We start from the raw sequence: 18,575 nt of genomic DNA, 5'->3' as shown, positions 1-18,575 counted from the left end.
GGACAGAGAGGCAGTGCAGTCAGGGAGAGTGGAGGAGAACCAAGAGAGAGCACTTTCCTGGAAGCAGGGAAGAAAGTGTGTTACGGAGGGAGAAATTGATTCAAATACTGCTGAAAGGTCAGGTAAGATGGGGACCTTGCCTTGATCATTGGGTTCAGCAGTGTGGAGGTTATGGTGCCCTCGACAAAAGGACTTTTGATAGAGTGCTGGGGCAAAGACCACCTGGAGTGTGTTCAGGAGAGAGTAGCAAGAGAGGAAATAGGGATAAGTTTTAAAAACTCAGAGTTTTGCTTAAAAGGAGAGTAGAATAGTCAAAAGTAGCTAGAGGCAGATATGGGTCAAAAGAAGTTTCTTTGTCTTTTGAGGTGGGGAAAATAACCTCATGTTTGTATACTGATAGAAATGATCCAGTAGAGAGTATAACAACCGATGATGTTGGAGAGAAAGGAAAGGATTGTGGGAACAATATCCTTGGGCAGGCGAGAGGGGCTGTGATCTACTCCAACATCAGAAGACTGGCTGGAGCAGGAGCCCAGATGGCCAGGAATGGGAGGAAGGCAGAGGGCGTGGGTGCCGAAGTAGATGATGGGAGGGAACTCGCGATGGTCTCTTGCTGGCTTCCAACTTCTAGTGAAATGGGAAGCAGCAGAGAAGGAGGAAGCGGAGGAGGGGTTGTACTGTAGTTCTCCAGGCCGGTGGGGAGTGAATGGACTAGAGAGAATAGCAGCCTTGTAGGACAGTAGCAGTCACAAACTCGAAGTGAGACGAGCAGGTGTGTATCTGGCCAGCCATTTTCAGTTGGCTACCAGCTTGTGGGTGCAGAGATGCCGACAAGAGGATTTAACGAGGGTCAGGTATCGCCGGGCAGAAAACAACAAAGGGAAACGTGGGTGAGGAATTTGAGGAGATATGCAGGGGAGGGTTTATAGGAATGCATAGGTGGTTGAGGGACAGTGACTAGATGACTGGTCAGATCAACGAATTATAAGTCTCACCGGTGCTGAAGAGTTGCTGGAACGAAAAAGAGAAGGAAACGTTCAGAAAAAGTTTGAGAATATAGCTGATTTTGCTTGAATACCAAAGAGAGTATGGTGGGATTTATGGAGAGTAGGAGATGGGCTCAGCTGAGAGGACATAAGGAACTGAATGGAATCAGAGTCTGGGAGACATCTGGCTTCGTAGGATTGGTGGGAGACTTAGGTTACCCAGGAGGGTGTGATGGGGTGGCTGCTGGTAGGTGCAAGTTGGATGGTGGTGGCAACACTGTGAGTGTTGGGTGGGAAGAAGGGGAGCAGGGGTTCTCTTCATGCTACATAGGGTTGGGGTGGAGTCCTCTTCACTCCTTTCATTGGTGGTGTGGGAACTGGGGTGGAATCATTGGGAACACAGGCTTCTGAGGATCCTTCTTTACTCATTAATCGAAGATTATCCAACTGCATCCTGGGCATCTCCTTTGGGACATTCCATTAATTTTAAATTCAATATTATCCAGTGCAAATCTGCTACCACTCCCTATAAACCTCTTTTCATACTGTGATTTTTCGGGGAAAATCTCACACCATCAACTTCTTCCCAATAAGAATTCTGAATTCCCTCCTTGCCTGCTCTCTCTCCCCACTCCACATTAAGTTGCCCATCAGGTCCTTTTGATGATATCTCACCCAGTGTCTGAATCTGCTCACTTGTTGCCCCCGGTATCCACACTGCTGTTTCCAGACCCCACTGTCTCTAACCTGGATGACCACAGCAGCTGCCCACTGGTTTTCTCCCCTCCACCCTCGCTCTACTACAAATGTTTGTTCCATCCAGCTGCCACAGTGACCTTCCAACCCACGCATCTGGCTGAGCCAGTCCTTAGCTTTAACCCTCCAATGGCTGCCCATTGCCTTGAAGACAAAATCCAAATTATTTAATGTGACTTATTTACTGAAATTTATTAATTTACTTCTCACCATTCTCCTACTCCTAACCAACTCCACAAACCTCTCCTTCAACATCTCTGAGGGATTTTGAAACAGGGAAGCCTTCTCCTTGTCCCTCACTCTTTATTTTCTTATGCTGTTTTATTTTTCCCCAGGGCACTTAACTGTCACTTGCCATGGTAGATATTTATTTGTTCATTTGTCTGTCTGTGTCTGCACATGAGAACGCGGCTTGATTAGAGTCGAGCGTGTCCACTTTGACCCTGGCTGCATTCCCAGAGCTCGGCACAGTGCTGGGCCCGGGGAAGGCGCTCAGTAAATTCTCACTGCTGGGTTGATTTCCAGATGCAGACACCATGGGCTCCTTCATTGAACGTGACAAACCCACCTCACAGTTACGAGCAAATCAGATGATTTATTGGCTTCTATGACTGCAAAGTGTAGAAGTGGAATTTAAATGTGACTCTATGGCTACAGCCGGTTATTTTTGTGAGTAAGCAAGATGCTTCTTCCAGCCACATCTTATCACCTTAGTGATCCCAACAGAAAACAAGACTTTGCTGGTAGCTCTAGGGGAAAAGTTCCAGGGAGGATGTGGCTAGCCAGACCTGCCTATCTCTAGGAGTGGGGGTGCATTGGCCCCATCTGGCAGGAAGAGGGGTTCTGGAGGGTGCCGGATTGTTTTTCCCTGTCCTCTTCTATTTTGGCACTTGTAAAGGAAGCAGAAGGGGAAATCTGGAGAAGGGAGTTACTACACAGCAGAGGTACTGCCTGGAAGTTCTGTTTTCTTTGGGTTGCTGAGTCTGTGAGGGGAGGCCCACATCTTTACGGAGGAGGTGAGAGAACACTTGTCAGAGGGTATTTGATGTGTGAAAAGACAAGTGTAGGAGGTTGTGGTATTTCGACTGATGATGACATATTCATATCGGTGTCAAAAATGTGTTAGGAAGATACAAAACACCAACATCTCTTAATAATGGAAGTAAATTAGGTTCAATTAGAATACTTGTTGTTTTTCGAGTGCAGGGCCAAATTACATAAACCAAAGGGTCTTAGGATTCTCAGAAAAAAGAACAACGAATCTGTTAGAAAAACAATTTGCAAACACTCATTAGTCCAAAAGCGTCCCTGAGATTTCTGCCTCCAGGCCACTAATGGGCCATGAAACTTGAATTCAATAAAAAATGATTTAACCATCAGGCGGGTGAACTGGGTAGACTCCTGCTTCCTCGCTCTCTCATTACGGAGTTTATTTTTTGGAGGCTGTTTGTGTAAATACGATTTGTTTTACTGAAGTTCAGAGAAGCTTTGCATAAAGACGGTATTTTGCTTCACTGAAGGAGCTGGTGTGGGCTGCCCTCCTGCTGGCACTCCCTGATGCTCTCCTGTCCCCTCCCGCCCCCATGGCGTCCCAGCCACTTTGGACCCGAGCTGTGATTGCTGGGTGTGCACGGTGAGTCAGCCAGTCTGGGGAGTTTTGAGAGCTCGTACATTAGATTCTTGCTTTCCAATCCATTAATTTTGTTGTTCCAGGCCTGTTGGGAGCCCTGTTGCCGCTTGTAAGAATAACATCACTGCTGGTGCTTCAGGCGGCGGGTAGCCAGGCAGCTGTTCTCAGATGCTCTGTCTCCGCGGCGCCGCTGGCCTTCGTGTGTTGTGCTTAGTGGTCGCAGTTTGATGACCAGCTCAGTAGGAGCAGGTGGGAGTCTTCCTTAAGGGCAGGACGTGTCCTCCTCCACACCCTCCAGAGGGCTTTGAGCACCCACTGCCCTTCTCATAGGAATACTCAGCCTATCCTCTGAGATGGAAGAACATAGAGATTTCTTCCGAAACATTTTACAAGGAACCAGAGGAATTTGTCCAGGACACAGTGGTTTGGGGTTTTCTTCTGATGGTTTTGCATCTCCCGCCATCACCATTGAAAAGCGCGTCCAGGAACCTGGCCCCGTGGTGGCTTGCTGTCTGCTGGAGGGACATGGGATTCTTGGTGGCAGAGTGGCCTTGCCTGGTGGAGTCTGGGTCAACGGCAGGCTGGTCAGTGAGGGAGGGGGACACGTGGTAGGCGTGGATGAGCAGGCCGATGGATCTTGTCTGCTCATCTTTGGTCCTGCGGGATCCAGATGTTTGATCAGCACTTTGAGGGCCAGCGCCCTCTAATTTAGCTAGGTCACTGTTCCCTCTGTCCAGCTCTGATGTGTCTTTCTGTAGCTGATTTCTCAGCTCAGCTGGGGCTCTGGATCCATATGATATGGTAGAGAAGGTAAGGGCTTTTCAACTCAGTCCTGCTACTTACCAGCTGGGTGACATTTGGAAATTTACTTAGCCCCTCTGAGCCCCCATGTCCTCATTTTAAAATGGGGATAAGAAGACCTACCTCTGTGGTTTGCTGTAAAGATTCAATTAGCTGAGATAAAATATGAAAGCTCTTGGCAGAGGGCCTGGCATGTAGTGAGCGTGCCAGTGATGAAGCTATTGTCTCCCAGCTCCAAATCCACCCTTCTTGGCTCTGTGGTGCTGTGACTGGGTCTCTGCAACCTCTACTTCTGCACTGCCAGCTGCTCCCTGTTAGGCTCTACCAGTCGGAGGGACAGAGACACAGAAGGGAGGAGGAGGAAGAAGGGCCTTGCTCCTGGCTGTTTGCTTCCTGTTGCTGTGAGCATCAGCCCAGCTGGCAGCGCACCGGTTCATTCTCCAACTTTCCCGAAGCGCTGCCAGCAGGAGCCTCCTGGGGCTCCCCTCAAGGTACCAGCAGCCGCTGGACAGCTCCCTCTCCTCACAGGCATGGGTGTCAGCTGGTGGGGACTTTTCCTTCACGCCTCTAGGTTCTGATGGCTCCAACCTTTTCTTTTAGTTCCTCCAGTTCTAGGGGTGGTGGCTGCTTCCTGCAGTCACTAGTTCTGTGCTCCCTCACCTTCCCTTGTGTACAGAAAAGAGTTGACATAACAGATCTGGCCGCTATGCTTCGAAAGTCCTGCTTGCGAGGTTGGCCCTGGGCTGGTGTCTGGGACCTTGGATTTTGCCAGGGTCCTCACTGTTCCTTAAATGATGAGTGACTCATTGTGCCTAAGCTGTTTCTATAAACACTATGGTTTTTGCTGCACACCTGCTTTCCGCCTGGAGTCTGGGGTTTTGGTGCGTGCTGGGTGGAGGGTGACTGGCCCTCAGTAGACACCCTGGGCACTAAGTATCCAAAGAGCTTCCCTGGCTTTTTGACAGCATTTCCCAGGTGTCGTCTGTCACAGCTCACTGCTGGGGCATTAAGTGGGCCCTGTGTGCCTCCCCTGGGAGAGGACTCCAGAAGCTTGTGTCTGGTTCCCCAGCGTTCGGCCCCTAGGGCTCCCACTTTGCTGACTGAGCTTTGCCTCCTTTCTCTGTAATAATCACTGCTGTGTGGTTGACTGTGCGCTGAGACTTGGGAGTCCTCCTAGGGTGTCAGCAACCCTGGGGGGTCCTAGGGACCCTCACATCCCTTTTTACACTTTCAGTTCTCCAACATCCTTTTCAACAATGACTTATATTAAATTCCCTCTGTTGAAATGCACAGTGTGATTTCTGACTTTCTGAGTAGACCCTGCCTAGTATAGGATGATGTAGGATGTGGTATAAAGAGTTCCTGGAAACAGATCCTCAAGCAGGACTCTTGGGAGTGGGATTGGTGGTGTCCCTCACCTGCAGCTAAATGCAGTGCCGAGCTCCTGGCTAATAGCGATGAGATGCAAGGAATTCCTGGCATTCAGTGGCAAGAAAATGCCCTGGTTCATTACCTGTGTTGATCCTGATGAAGTGCCTACGAAGCAAGTGTCCTGGGATCACATGGCTGCTGTACGTGGCCACCTTGTGCGTAACGATGACTGCAGGCAAGGACTGTGGGTAAAGCAGCTGCTTCTGAGGGTGCAGATGCCCTTATAGAAGGATATTGACAAGCTCAGGACTCTAACCTCTGCTCAAGTCAGAGTTGGAAAACTGGAAAGCGGTTATGGCCACCTCAGAGTAATTTCTTTTTTTTCTATTTGCAGGGTCAGCCTTGCTTGAGGGCTCAGACAAAGCTGAAAACCTTGAATCTGCGAGTCCCTGAAGCTCCCTTGCTGTTCTGAGGAGACTGGTTTACCCTTGCATGGAGACCTGGAAGAATCTCTCCAAGGGGAAGCCCCATCCTCCTCAAGTCCCACGTTCACATCCACTTACTGTCTCTGGGATGGTCCAGACTGTGGCAGGCAGAATGATGGTGCCCAAAACATTCATGTCCTAGTCTCTGTAATCTTTGAACATGGTCCTTGACATGCAAAAGGCAACTTTGCAGATATGATTAAGTTAAGAACTTGGGATGGGGAAATTGTCCTCGGTTACCTGGGTGGGCCCAATGTAACCAAAATGGTCCTTGAAAGTGAAAGAAAGGGCAGAAGAGAGTCAGAGAGAGATGTGATTAGGGAGGAATGGTCAGAGAGGTCATTGTTGCTGGCTCCCAGATGAAAGAAGGGGCCACAAACCAAGGAATGCAGGGATCTTCTACAAGCTGGAACTGGCAAGGAAATGGAATTCTCCCTGAGAGCCTCCAGAAGGCAGTGTACACCTGCTGACCCCTGGATGAGCTCAGTGGGACCTGGGTCAGATTTCTGACCTATGGAACTGTAAGGTAAGAGAGCTGTGTTTTGTTTTTCAGGTTTTTAGGTTTTTTTTTGCTGAGGAAGATTCACCCTGAGCTGACATCTGTGCCTATCTTCCTCTATTTTGTATGTGAGTCACCTCCACAACATGGCCACTGACAAGTGGTGTAGGTCCATGCCCGGGAACCAAACCCAGGCCACCAAAGTGGAGTGTGCCAAATTTAACCATTAAACCACAGGGGCTAGCCCCAAAATCTGTGTTGTTTTAAGCCACTAAGTTTGTGATAACTTGTTATGGCAACTATAGAAAATTAACACATATACCTGTAACCAGGGTCAGATCTCAGAATGTGCAAGCACTGGGCATAAAAATCCGTGTAAGGAGGAGACAGCTTATACTGCAAAGTAATTGCAAAATTTGACTAACTTATGTCAGAATTCTGAGAATATGTGGAAATGGATTCTAAAACTTTTAGATGATGGAGGATGGAATTTAACCATAGATGGAGAGAAATCTATTGATATGCATGCCCTTATTTGAGATTTTAGATTTAATGTGTTACTCGTGCAGCTAAAATGGGTCTAATAGTTTGCTTGATTGGTTGGATAAAATTACACACAGTGTAGCCTGTTTAAATGAGGTCAAGATGCCAGAACTTTCCTGCTATGACGTGGGGAAGGAATGAAAGATTTGGGGAGACTGGGACATTGAAGTGGATTATCATGTGCTGCCTGCAGTCCCCCTCGCCTTCTATCTCCTGAGGAGGCTCAGGGGACAGTACCTTCGCTATGGCATTGGGAAATACATTAGGACCCTTGCAAAGCTCTGTGGTGGCTGGCCTCTGGAGGCCTTGGATGACAGTGGAAAGTGCTGCCTTTTGGACGGGTGCCCTGATTTCAGTGGGGACGATGGGATCCTGGACTGGCAGGAGCCAAGGATTAACCACCTGACTCCAGGTGAGTTCATTTATCATCATGCTGGTAACCGGGATATTTTGACCTGCAGTTATCTTTAGCAGTACTGTTGCCCCTCGGAAAGCAGTAGATGGGCAGCCTACTGAAATATTGCTTGATCTATGTAACAGGACAAACTTTAGGTCTGTTGGCTAGAAATCTGACTTGAGTCACCACAACACAGAGTCACAGACTTTTATCCAATTTTCAGACCTGGGTCAGTTCACAGCCCCAGAGCCCCTTGACTGAAGGGGAGGCCGAGTGCTCCTGAGGAAGGACCGCACAGCACTGCCACGAATAGATCCTGTAAATCTTCCTCCAAACCATCCCCAAAGAAATTTACTAGGGTAACTGTGCTCCGGTAAATGGAAAAGGGAAATGCCCAGAACTCTCGGGGATTACTCAGCACTGGCTCTTTAGGAATGCTCATTCCTGGGGAGCCCAAAAGCTGTGATCCACCAGTCAGGCTCATGGACCCACCCTGTGGTTATTTCCCCACTTCCTGAATGGATGATCTGAATAGACGTTGTCGGAAATTTCCAGAGTCTCCACGTTGACCTCAGGCCCATGGAATGAGGGTTATTATGGCAGAAAGGGCTGAGTGGAAGCTCCTGGAACATCCCCTCCTCACCTGGACATAAGCCCAAAGCAATACTCTGCCCTGGGGGAGCCGCTGGCCTCATGGACCAAGAACCAAGAGCAGAAGGGCAACATGCCCTTGTGTTCATCTGAGGATGTCCATTGGATGCCTTTCAACTGGACTGGATCTGGCAGGCACAGAGTCTCAAGGAAAGCTTAGAGCTGAGCGTGAAGAGTGTGGGGTTGGAGTGGGCAGCCCTGTATTTGAATCCCAGCTCTGCCACTTAACAACTGTGTGACTTGGGACATGGTACCAGGGACTCAGTTTCTTCGTTGAAGAGGCAGAAAGCCTAGCAGGTGAGAGATTCCTGGAATCAGACTGTCTAGATTCAGTTTTGGCTCCTCCTCTTACTTGGTAGCTGTATGAACTTGAGCAAGTTACTTAACCCCTCTGTGCCTCAGAGATAGAGTTTCTCTCTCTCTAAAGAGATATTCTAATACCTGCTTTTTGGCTTCCTGAGAGAGTTAAGTGGTGTAATGGATGCAGAGTGCTTGGTACAGAACAAGCACTCAAAAATAAGCAAGATTATCTTTATATTAATTATTTAAGAGAAGGAGCAGTTTGGCAAGTGACGGCTAAAGCAGATGTGAGAAGTGAGGCATTTGTACATAAGGCCTGGCCAAGTATGCTTTAGTCTCTAAACTAACCAACCAACTAAGAAGTGAACAGCAAAAAACCCCATTCTATTTATTAAAATGATTATGCTGACCCAGTCCATTTGCATGACGCAGGGTGAGTGGGGCAGTTGTGTTGGAGTGTCTGGGGACAGAAGGCGGATGACAAGAGGGTGTTTATCTCCCGTAGGGCCTGAGAAGGCACTGCAGGCCTCTGAACAGGGAGGGACAGGCAGGAAAGTCCAGTGGCTCCAGGGTTCCTGTTGGATTAAATTACATTTCATGCTCGTCTCGATGTCCTTCCCTCAGACACTACACTGCCGCCAGGCCCAGTGCTCATGGGTCCGCCGCCACTGATCCTGACGTTTCTCTACCAAGTTTAAGTAAACACGAATAGGGGGATGGTGTAGTGCTTGTTTCAAGGAGGATGCCTAGCATTTCCTCAGCCTGTGCGAGGGACCACGCCCTGTGAGAGCAGCCTCTCATGCAGCTGATTTCTTGCAACAACCTGCTCGAGGTGGACTATTCATTTCACCTGCAAAAGAGAAAGCTAACAGGAGCAACAGCGGCGTCAGTGATGAACAGCATTTATTGATTGTCGCCATGTGACAAACGCCGTGCGAATCATTTTACATGAATTAGGTTACTTAATCCTGGCAGTGAACCTATGGGAGTGGCCTTGTCAGCATTCCCAATTTGTAGGTGAGTAAATGGAGGCACAGAGGCGTTATCTGGATGGGTGAAGCAAGTTCTATAGCTGGGACGCTCAGCGTAGGGTGGTCTGATTCTAAAGCTTATGCTCGCCCGCAGTTGTTTTATTTTACTCGAGAGCAGAGTGCCAGTGAGCTCTGCCCTTGCTGAGAGGTGGGCTGGGCTGTGGTGGGGAGGTGGGGAGCTGGAGAGGAAGGCACGCCGAGCGACGGGGCTGTTGTCTTTCAAAAAGGAGGTAATGGAGGGAATTTACATTCTCCCTAAAACTCAAGTTTATTTTAAACAAACAACAAATAATGAGAAGCTGCTGTGTGCCAGGTCCTTGCCGGGTGCTGGTGGCAGAGGGCTGACTGTGCCACCGTCCTCGTCCTCCAAGTCTCCCAGACTGACATTCCAGGAGCATTTGGTACTTCAGCATCTTCCTTTCTATCACTCTATCCATCACATAACAAGAGCACTGCTATTTCCTGCCAGCTGGGCAGCTCGAATATGCCAGGCATGGTGCTCGACACGAACACACGCTGGCTTCTTTCCTCCTCTCCACCCACTTGAAGTTGCTGTAATTGTCTCCATTGACCAATGAGATACAGTTGCACTGTAAGTAGATTGTCCGAGGTCTCTTAGATGGAAGGCTGGTGCTTATTTCCATGCCTTTAGGCTTTTAAGGCAAGTTCTCTTTCCACTCTACATGGATGGCCCCCATACAGAATAAATTGAAGGTATCTTTCAAAATACTCTCTGTCTCCAGCTCATCCTGAAGTTCTTTCATTAGAATGACTGGGGCATGTTGGGGTTACACATTGCCAATGCTCCGAGGGCAGAAATCTTCTGTCGTATTTACCATTTAATTCTCTGCCCAGTCCAGACACAGAGAAAGCTCTTAATAATGTTTAACCAGAGAGTAAACATCATCCCATCTCATATCCTTTTGCTCAGGAAGCGAGAAGACAAGGCATGTGTACCCCCTTAGTGTGGGTGGGTTGTGAGGGACAAGAGAGATGAGGGCCTGGCTCCTGGTGCGGAGAACAGAGAAAGGCAAATACATGGCAAAGGAAGGTGCTATGCCTGGAACTGAATTATGAAACGATCCCATTGTGGCCCAGTCCCCACACTGCATTCCAGCGTCCCAACCACTTCTGTGCCCCTGAGACCCTGGGGCTGAATCCAGAACGCTTCCTCCTGTTCTGCCAGAGAAACACTGATGGTGACTGCTCATCACCTCCCCTGACACCCTGTCTGAGAACATCCTGCCCTCCCCTGCCAGGCCCGACTCATTCCATTACAGTTTCAATTACAAAGCTCATTTTTCCCTGTTGGCCTGAAAGAGTCAAAGAAAGTTTCCCCGTCTGGGTGCATTTTTTAACTGGCCATGGTGTTAGCTTATTTATTCTCTTCCCTAAGACACAAATGGCTTCTAAAAAGAGGAGTTTAATTTTGCAGCCCACTGGTCCATGATGTGCGCCAGGCACTCCGTGGCCTCATCACGCTGTCTCTCGTCAGTGCCGTCAGGAGACCGGGGCGCCACTTGGTTTCTGGGAGTGGGATGGACGTGTCACTGAAGGAGAAGATTCCCATTGCTGCTCCCTCTAAAATAATGACCACCGTTCACAAGCGCCTGCTGTTTCAGGTGCTTGAATCTCCCTGCCTTCCTGTGTGGTCTGCGAGAATGAGTGCTGGACTTCCCGGAGGGGGACCCTTGAGAGGCAGGGTTTAGCCGTGTCTCTGCTTCGCTGCTGGCCCGCCTTTTGACCTTGGGCCTCAGTTTTCTCATTTGTAAAGTGAGAGAATTTGATGGGATGATATCTAAGATTTCTTCCCTTTCAAATTGGCTTCAGCATAATTTTCTGTGTGCGGGATGGAGCAGGGGTGGGTGTGGGGACGTGAGGAAGTCCACGGGGAAGTGACAGCTGTTAGGCTCGGCCTGGACACATGGGTGAGCATTCCCAGACGGGTGGGCCTGGGGAAAGCGTTAAGAAGCACCGGGAAAGGGAGGTGGGCCCACAGCAGGCAGCTAAGTACCTCCTGGCAAATGCCTAAGTACCCCCTCAAGCTGAAGCTTTGTGATTTTTGGGAACTTGAAGGTTTGATCAGAATTTACAGGAAACAAAGTGCTAAGTGCCCTTTTCTTGTTAGAAAATTTGCTCCTCTCTGATCACATGGGTGCTTTACCAGGGGTTTCCTTAAATGGCAGATAGTCAATATTTTAGGCTGTGAACCCTCCTGTCTTTGTTGGGACTACTCAGCTCTGCTGTTGTAGTGCTAAAGGAGTCGGGGACAATGTGGACATGGCTGGACACGGTTGTTTTCCAATAAGCCTTTCTTTACAGAAACAGGTGGTGGGCCCGATTTGGCCCCTGGGCTGTAGCTTGCGGACCCCCGTAGCACACCAATAGGTAGACCTGAGATAGAATTTTTAAAATTCAACAGCTCTATTGTTGCTGCTGTTTTATGTTTTATGGCTTTCTTAAAACGCCACACGGCACGGATCTTTAAGTGTGTGGCAGGCCTTCAGAGGATAATTGGTGGTGCCCGCATAAGACTTCGGCAGAGAGAAAGCTGTCTTGGGGTGGTGGGCACCCTGCTCCCACCAGGCCCTGATCTCTGCAGGACTATGCGATTAGCCGGACTGCCTGACTATCCTTGGGGCACCCCCTTACTCCCCCTTCTCCTGCAGCCCAGCTGCCTTCCCCGTGCCCACGCCTGCATACTGCTGCTCCTGCCATCTCCCTGCAGAAGACCCTCTCTCCCATGACCCAAACACCTCCTTTGACTGCATCCCTCCCTCATTCTAAGCACTGCAATAGGGATTCGATGATAAATAAGGCTTGGACCTGGCCATCCCTTGCCCACATTCTTGAGTTTGTTGTCTTCTGGTGGTGTGGGAGAAGGGCTGTAGGAGTCAGGAGATCTAAATTCAGATGCCAAATTGGTCATGGGACCTTCAACAAATCACTTCTCCTTTCTGGGTCTCTCTGAAGAAGCTGGCCTTAGGGCTATTCAGGTTCACGATGGCTCTTGCATACTAGGACTGTGGTGTGCAGCTAGTTAGGGAAGTAAAATCTTGATGGATTGTTAGCATTTTTCCTAGCAGGAAAAGATTATGGAAGAGTCAGAGCTTCACCCACAGTTATATTTTTATAGGAGGGCCTTGTGGGGCCTTGGACCCCAGTTTATCACTAGCTGTCGGCTCTCTGCACAGATGGGGAGAACCCTCCTTATCAGGCCACAGTTCGTCTGGTTTGGGATTCTGTCTTAGATAGTGGCTCCGAGAGGGGTCCGTGGAACACTGTCCTGCTGGCCTGCAGCGATGCGTCTGCATATGTGTCTCTCCCTCTGGATCTGAGCTCCTTGGGCAGAGATGAAGTCGGGTTTACCCGTCGTCTCCCGTAGATCACACAGCATCCAGCACAAGGTGGGCGATCAGCAAAGGCTTGTCGAATTGAAAGGTTTGTGGCAATTTTTGATATTTGTTTGGAGGACTTAGACGAGACCCTACAGAAAGCAAGCCTGCTTTTAACGGGGGGAGTTACTTAGGGGGGAACTAGGCGGATTTATAAACACTTAGTCTGTGCTGGGGCTTGGTACTCATCTAGTTCTTAAAATGGCACATATAATTTCTATTTTACAAATGCATAACCAAATGAAATCAATATGCTAAACCAACCACTTTTTTATTGATAAAATACATTGATTGTATGTGCCAGGTACCATGTTATTCTGTACATTTACATTTAATTCTTGCTGTAACATGGGGCAGTCTATAGTCTTAGCTCCATTTCATAGATGAGCAAGTTGAGGTCCCCTAGGTAGTGAGGGACACTGTCTGACTCCACAGCCTGTGCTGTCATGGGTCACATTTGACGTGGAGCTTCCCGGAAATCAGGGCAAAACACTTGATGGCTTACAGGGTTTTTGTCATAAGAATCGGTCCTAGAAGGATCTGTCTTTAGGATAAAAAGCCAGATGGATAACAGACAGCATAGTCAATAACACTGTTACAAGCTGGAGAAGAATCAATTTAGATAGGGTAGTTTCTATAAAGACTCTTGATTAATGTCCTAATGTTAAGTTTTGTTTTTAAATCAACTCTGGTTGCACATTTAGAACCACCATTTTAAAAAAAAAAAAAATGCCTGGGCAGAGCCTAGGACAAGCAAATGAGAATCTCGGGGGTCTGAGTACTGATGTGTTTTCAAAAGGCAGTTAAAAACCCCCGTGGCAAGCATAGTCGGGTGGGAGGAGCCGCTGGCGCCTCCACTAATGCGGGCAGGAATGCAGCTCTGACAGTCCAACTCGGTATTCAGGATGCTTCAAGGTGGGAGAGGATGACATGACCCTTAGACCTTCTTTCTCAAACATGATTTGCCTGACCTGCACTTTTGATGGAAACTGGACGCCGGAGAACCCCAAGTGCTGTGTGCTCATGGCGCCTCGCGGCGCGCGACCTGCGTGTCTGGTTGAGGGTCAAGCCCACAGGTGGTGACTGTCTTTCTTTTCAGTGACCTCTGTGACCTTTGTCCTCAATAGCTGTACACACAAGTGGTAAACGTGATTAGAAACAGCATCTTCAGGGAAGGAAAATGACCGGTGACAATGGAGGAACAAAAACTAGTGACCCATTAGTTTATTACATTTGCCGAGTGTTTAACCTTTTCAAATCCTTTCCACGTCATCTATATTATTTAACTCTGATCACATTCTCTTTAGCTTCCTGCAGAATGCTGCTCACGATGGACCCGTGGCTACTTCTCCAGCCCCTCTCCTGCCTCTTGTCCCAAGCACCTGTGCTCCAGCCATTCGGAGCCTCTGGGAATCTTTCATACCTCCCTATTATGCTCCTACCCTTCTCTCTCTCTAGAGTTCTCTTTTACCTCTGTCCACCCCATAAATCCCTGCCATCCTTGGGCCTTCTGCACCGTCCCTTGCAGCTCCCTGGCTGCGATTCCTTCATGCCGTCCTTGCCACTTGACTGTGAGCCCCTCAGGGGCAAGCAGCTGGTTCGCTTCATCGTTTTTTCGTCTGATGCTGAGCACAGTGTCTGGAAGATAATATGTGTTTAATCAACGTTTGTTGAGTTACTGAAACCTTGTGAAAGAGTTTTTGGAAGAGCAGAACCAGAGTGAGCAATTTGTTAAGTCGTAAGTCATTGGCTGTTTCTCCCAGTGTGATCCTTTTAAGGGGATTCACTGTGTCCACGCATTGCAAAGCCCGGTGTTATGAATAAGAGATGCTGGGAAAAATGGGAACAACGTGGCCTCCGGGAGGGGAATAGGGTGTCTCGGGGAGAGGGAGAGGAAGGGGGACTTGCCCTTCATAGGGTGCCCTCTTTTCTTTCTTTATTTCTTTTTTTGCTGAGAAAGACTGGCCCTGAGCTAGCGTCTATTACCAATCTTCCTCTTCTTTTTTTTTTCCTCCCCAAAGCCCCACTACATAGTTGTGTATCCAAGTTGTAAGTCATTCTAGTTCTTCTATGTGGGATGCCACTTCAGCATGGCTTAATGGGTGGTGTGTAGGTCCGCATCCAGGATCTGAAGCAGCGGACCTGGGCTGCCAAAGTGGAGTACCTGAACTTAACCACATGGCCATGGGCCAGCCTCCAGGATGCCCTCTTTACAATTTGAATTTTGTACATGTTACATGTGTTACCAATACAAAAAATAAAATAAATCACAAGAGCAATCACTCCATGAGGTCGAAGGTTAGAGTGAGGGTTAAGAACGTTGGGCTTTGTGTCAGACCTGTGTTTGATTCCTATCACGTCTAGCTGTGTGAATATCAGCAAACTTCTTAGCCCATTTAAGCCTTAGTTTCTCTATTTTAGTATAAATATGATAACAGCAACTCTTTAATAAGGTTAGAAAGAGAAAAAGCAGCCCCTGTGAGCTGGGAGCTGGCCTGGCACTCACAGCCAGGCCTTGGTGCCCTGTGAACATAACCAATGTCGCAGGACACCCATGTCAGACAAAGCCACCCTGTGACTGCGACTGAGCAAGACACGAACAAGATCACTTCATAATCATGTCTAAAGACAGACAAAAGAAGAGCAGGGTCCAAACCAAAGAAAGAAGAAAACATCCCCCACACTGGTTTATGCAAGTAACTGTGGTTTGTTTACCAATTACACCTTCAGCCTTAATCTGTGCTTTCCACCTTCTAGATAAGAATTATCAAGTTAACCAATGATAGAATTACCCCTCCTTCCTGAAAGTATCCAAGCCGGGGCCAAGTCCCCCGTTCTTGGCCCCTCCCCAAAATTTCCAAATGTGAGCCCAAACGCTGTTATCAATCCTTCCTGCCATCCTTCTGTGGAGATTTCCCAGTGCTCCGCGTGGCGTGCGTTCTCCTTGTGGAGTCATGAAGCCCAGCTCTGTTGAACTGTGGTGCGCTCCTGGTAGCTTTGGCTACAAGGCATTGACAGATTATCATCATCTTCATCGTTATAATTATCAACTCTTTCTTCTGCCTCTCCTTTTGGATTCAACTGAGATCAAACAATAGCAAAGATAGAATTCGACCTATGACTTCTTGAATCTTATCCCTGAGAGCTTTCAACTGCATCATGGGAAATAATACTTTTGCACAAGTAGAATGAAAGGATTCTTATTTCCCAGGTTGAGCAGTTATTATTCATGTCAGCTGCTGCTAAGAATATCCTGGGCAGACTGGAAGTATATTCTGGGAATATTATGGTTCTTTGTGGGTCTCTGCAGCGAGGGAACCCAAGCAAGCTCAGGGTCAGAACACATCAACACAGCTGCTTACAGGATTGGTTTCTGGGCTCGAGTTTTATCCGATCCTCAGTCTCCCTTCAGGAATGACCCGGGGCGATCTTCATGGGGAGAAGTCACCTCAGTGGAGAGATGGCCCACACCAACCGGGAAACTCCTCCTGGAGGCAGAGGAAGGGATGCACTGTGAGGAAATTCTTTTCTAGGTTTGCTTGGCTCTGATGAGAAATAGTTTGGGCATCTTAGTACTTTGGTACTTTTGCTGTCTCCCATTTTGGGCTTAGAAATGAGAAAGCAATTATTGTTCATGTTCAGGAATAATTAGGAGTTTTTATCATGGAAAAACACTAATGTGCTAAAGTGGCATTAAAAGGTGGAATATAAAATATCCCTGCCTTCTGATTAAAGCTATGTAATGATTTTGCGCTCAATTCCAATGTGTGTGTTTGGGGGTTGGGGTTGGTTCCCACACCATCAAGCAGTTCTCTGACAACAGCTGGGTTTCCTACAGTTCAACTCAATTCTGACACTGTCTACCTGAAGATAGTATCAGATCCCACAGGTTAAGGGCTCAGCCCCAGGACACTGCTCCCTACTCCCCTCTTCAGATGATGGTTGCAAGTCTGAGTTGTCGCCTGTGCTATAAATCAGAGGTTCCTATGACTCCCTCCTTGGGTTTAATTTGCTAGAGTGGCTCAAAGAACTCAGAGAAACATTTTACTTACTAGATCACCAGTTTATTATGAAAGGCTATAACTCAGGAACAGCCATGGCAGAGATGCATAGGGTAAGATATGGAGAAACTGGGGTGTGGAGCTCCAGTGCCCTCTCCAGCGGTTCCACCCTCTCAACATCTCCAAGTGTTTACCAGCCCAGAATCTCTCTAAATGCCTCCTTTTTGAGTTTTTATGGAGGCTTCATTATACTGGCATGATTGATTAAATCATTGGCCATTGGTGATTGATTCTACCTCCAGCCCCTGCCCCACTCCCTTCCCTGGAAGTCAGGGGTTAGGGCTGGAAGTTCTGGCCTCTATTCTTGGTTGGTTCCCCTGGCAACCAGCCCCCTTCCTAAGACGCTTTCTAAACGTCACCTTATTAACATAACAAAAGACACCTTTATCACTCTTAGCACAAGAAATTCCAAGGGTCTTGGGAGCTTAAAAGAGCCAGGAATGAGACTGAAGACCAAATGCATATTCCTTATTATAAATCATAATATGACACTAAGTAAAAGTTATATGGAGAAAAAAGACTGGAAGGAAAGTATCAAAATGATAACACTAGTTGCCTCTATGAAGTGGGATGGTGGGTGATCCTCCTACTTTTGTGTTTCCAAATGTCCTGTTATGAGCATTTGTTACTGTTATAATGGAAAAAATGAATGATAATACGAAGTGTTCATTTTTGCATTGGTAGGGCTTAAATCTAAGGGTCAGGAAGACTTATGGATTGAATTGTTGGCAGCAAAGTTTCGTATCAGAGGCAGAGACAGTGGTGTCCATAGGCTGGACCCGTGATGGTGGGAGATCAGAAGCTCCCAGAGGCCCCCAGTTCCTCTCAGAGAAGGCACCAAGTTGCTGGTGCCTGCTATTTATATACAAACAACAGATTAAGCATCACAATGGCACTATTCAAATGGGGAGGGGACTGCAGGCTGAGGTGAGGTGTAAATCCCCTCTGAGGTCAGGCCTGTGGCCCCAGGGCCCTGCTCCCCAATACTGTTGCATATCCTTGGTTGCCAACCTCTGTAAGTGTGTGTTCAGGGGAGTGCAGGAAGCTTGATTTAGTTCATCTGTGGTACATACAGCATGGAAGGGTGAGAGATGAGGCCGGGGGACAGCATTCAGAGCATAGATGGCTGTTGGGGCCGTGCCTGGGGGGCCGAGCTCCGCTCCTGACAAATAGAAATGGTGAGCAATAGGATATATTGGAGCCTGTGAGAAAGCCATTCGGTGTAAACCTAATTTGGCCTGACTTTGTTTTTCCAAAAGGGCCTGACACGGCCATTGAGCATGCATTGTACATCTGCTTTAAACATTTACTATGGCAAGAACAAATGCCCTTAAGATAAAGGTGCAACATCCCCCCACATTGGCATTTCCTTAAGGATAAGCACCTTTCCTTAGGCTAGGGACTGATTGCTGTGCTCACCTGTGACCACCCAGCTCGAGACAACAGACCTGCCACCCTGCTGTGTCCACTGAGACAGCAGACCTACCTGCTGTGTCCATCAATCGCTGTGCCGACAGAGCAGTGTCGAGACTATTGTAAAAAGGACATTTCAATCACATGTGAAACATCCTCTCTGGGGGTATATAACCACTCTGTGCACCCCACTTCTTCGGTGCCCTTTCTTCCTTTGGTAAGAAAGGCCCCGGGCCATGGTCCTCACATTTTAGCT

The 18,575-nt window shown here is 48.1% G+C and overlaps 1 long non-coding RNA gene across 1 annotated transcript in view; it reads left to right on the top strand.

Moving 5' to 3' along the window:
- Positions 1-9,267: 9,267 nt before the first annotated feature.
- The window catches only part of LOC139045079 (uncharacterized), a 51,226-nt gene continuing 41,918 nt past the window's right edge, over positions 9,268-18,575 (top strand). Inside the window, exon 1 of the long non-coding RNA XR_011502746.1 lies at positions 9,268-9,436. This is a non-coding gene — a long non-coding RNA (uncharacterized lncRNA). The remainder of the gene's footprint in view (positions 9,437-18,575) is intronic.

This window comes from Equus asinus, chromosome 4, assembly GCF_041296235.1.
Source record: "Equus asinus isolate D_3611 breed Donkey chromosome 4, EquAss-T2T_v2, whole genome shotgun sequence".
Classification (NCBI taxonomy): Eukaryota; Metazoa; Chordata; class Mammalia; order Perissodactyla; family Equidae; genus Equus; species Equus asinus.
The sequence above is the reverse complement of the archived record's forward strand: the minus strand, read 5'-3'. Positions and strand labels throughout refer to the sequence as shown.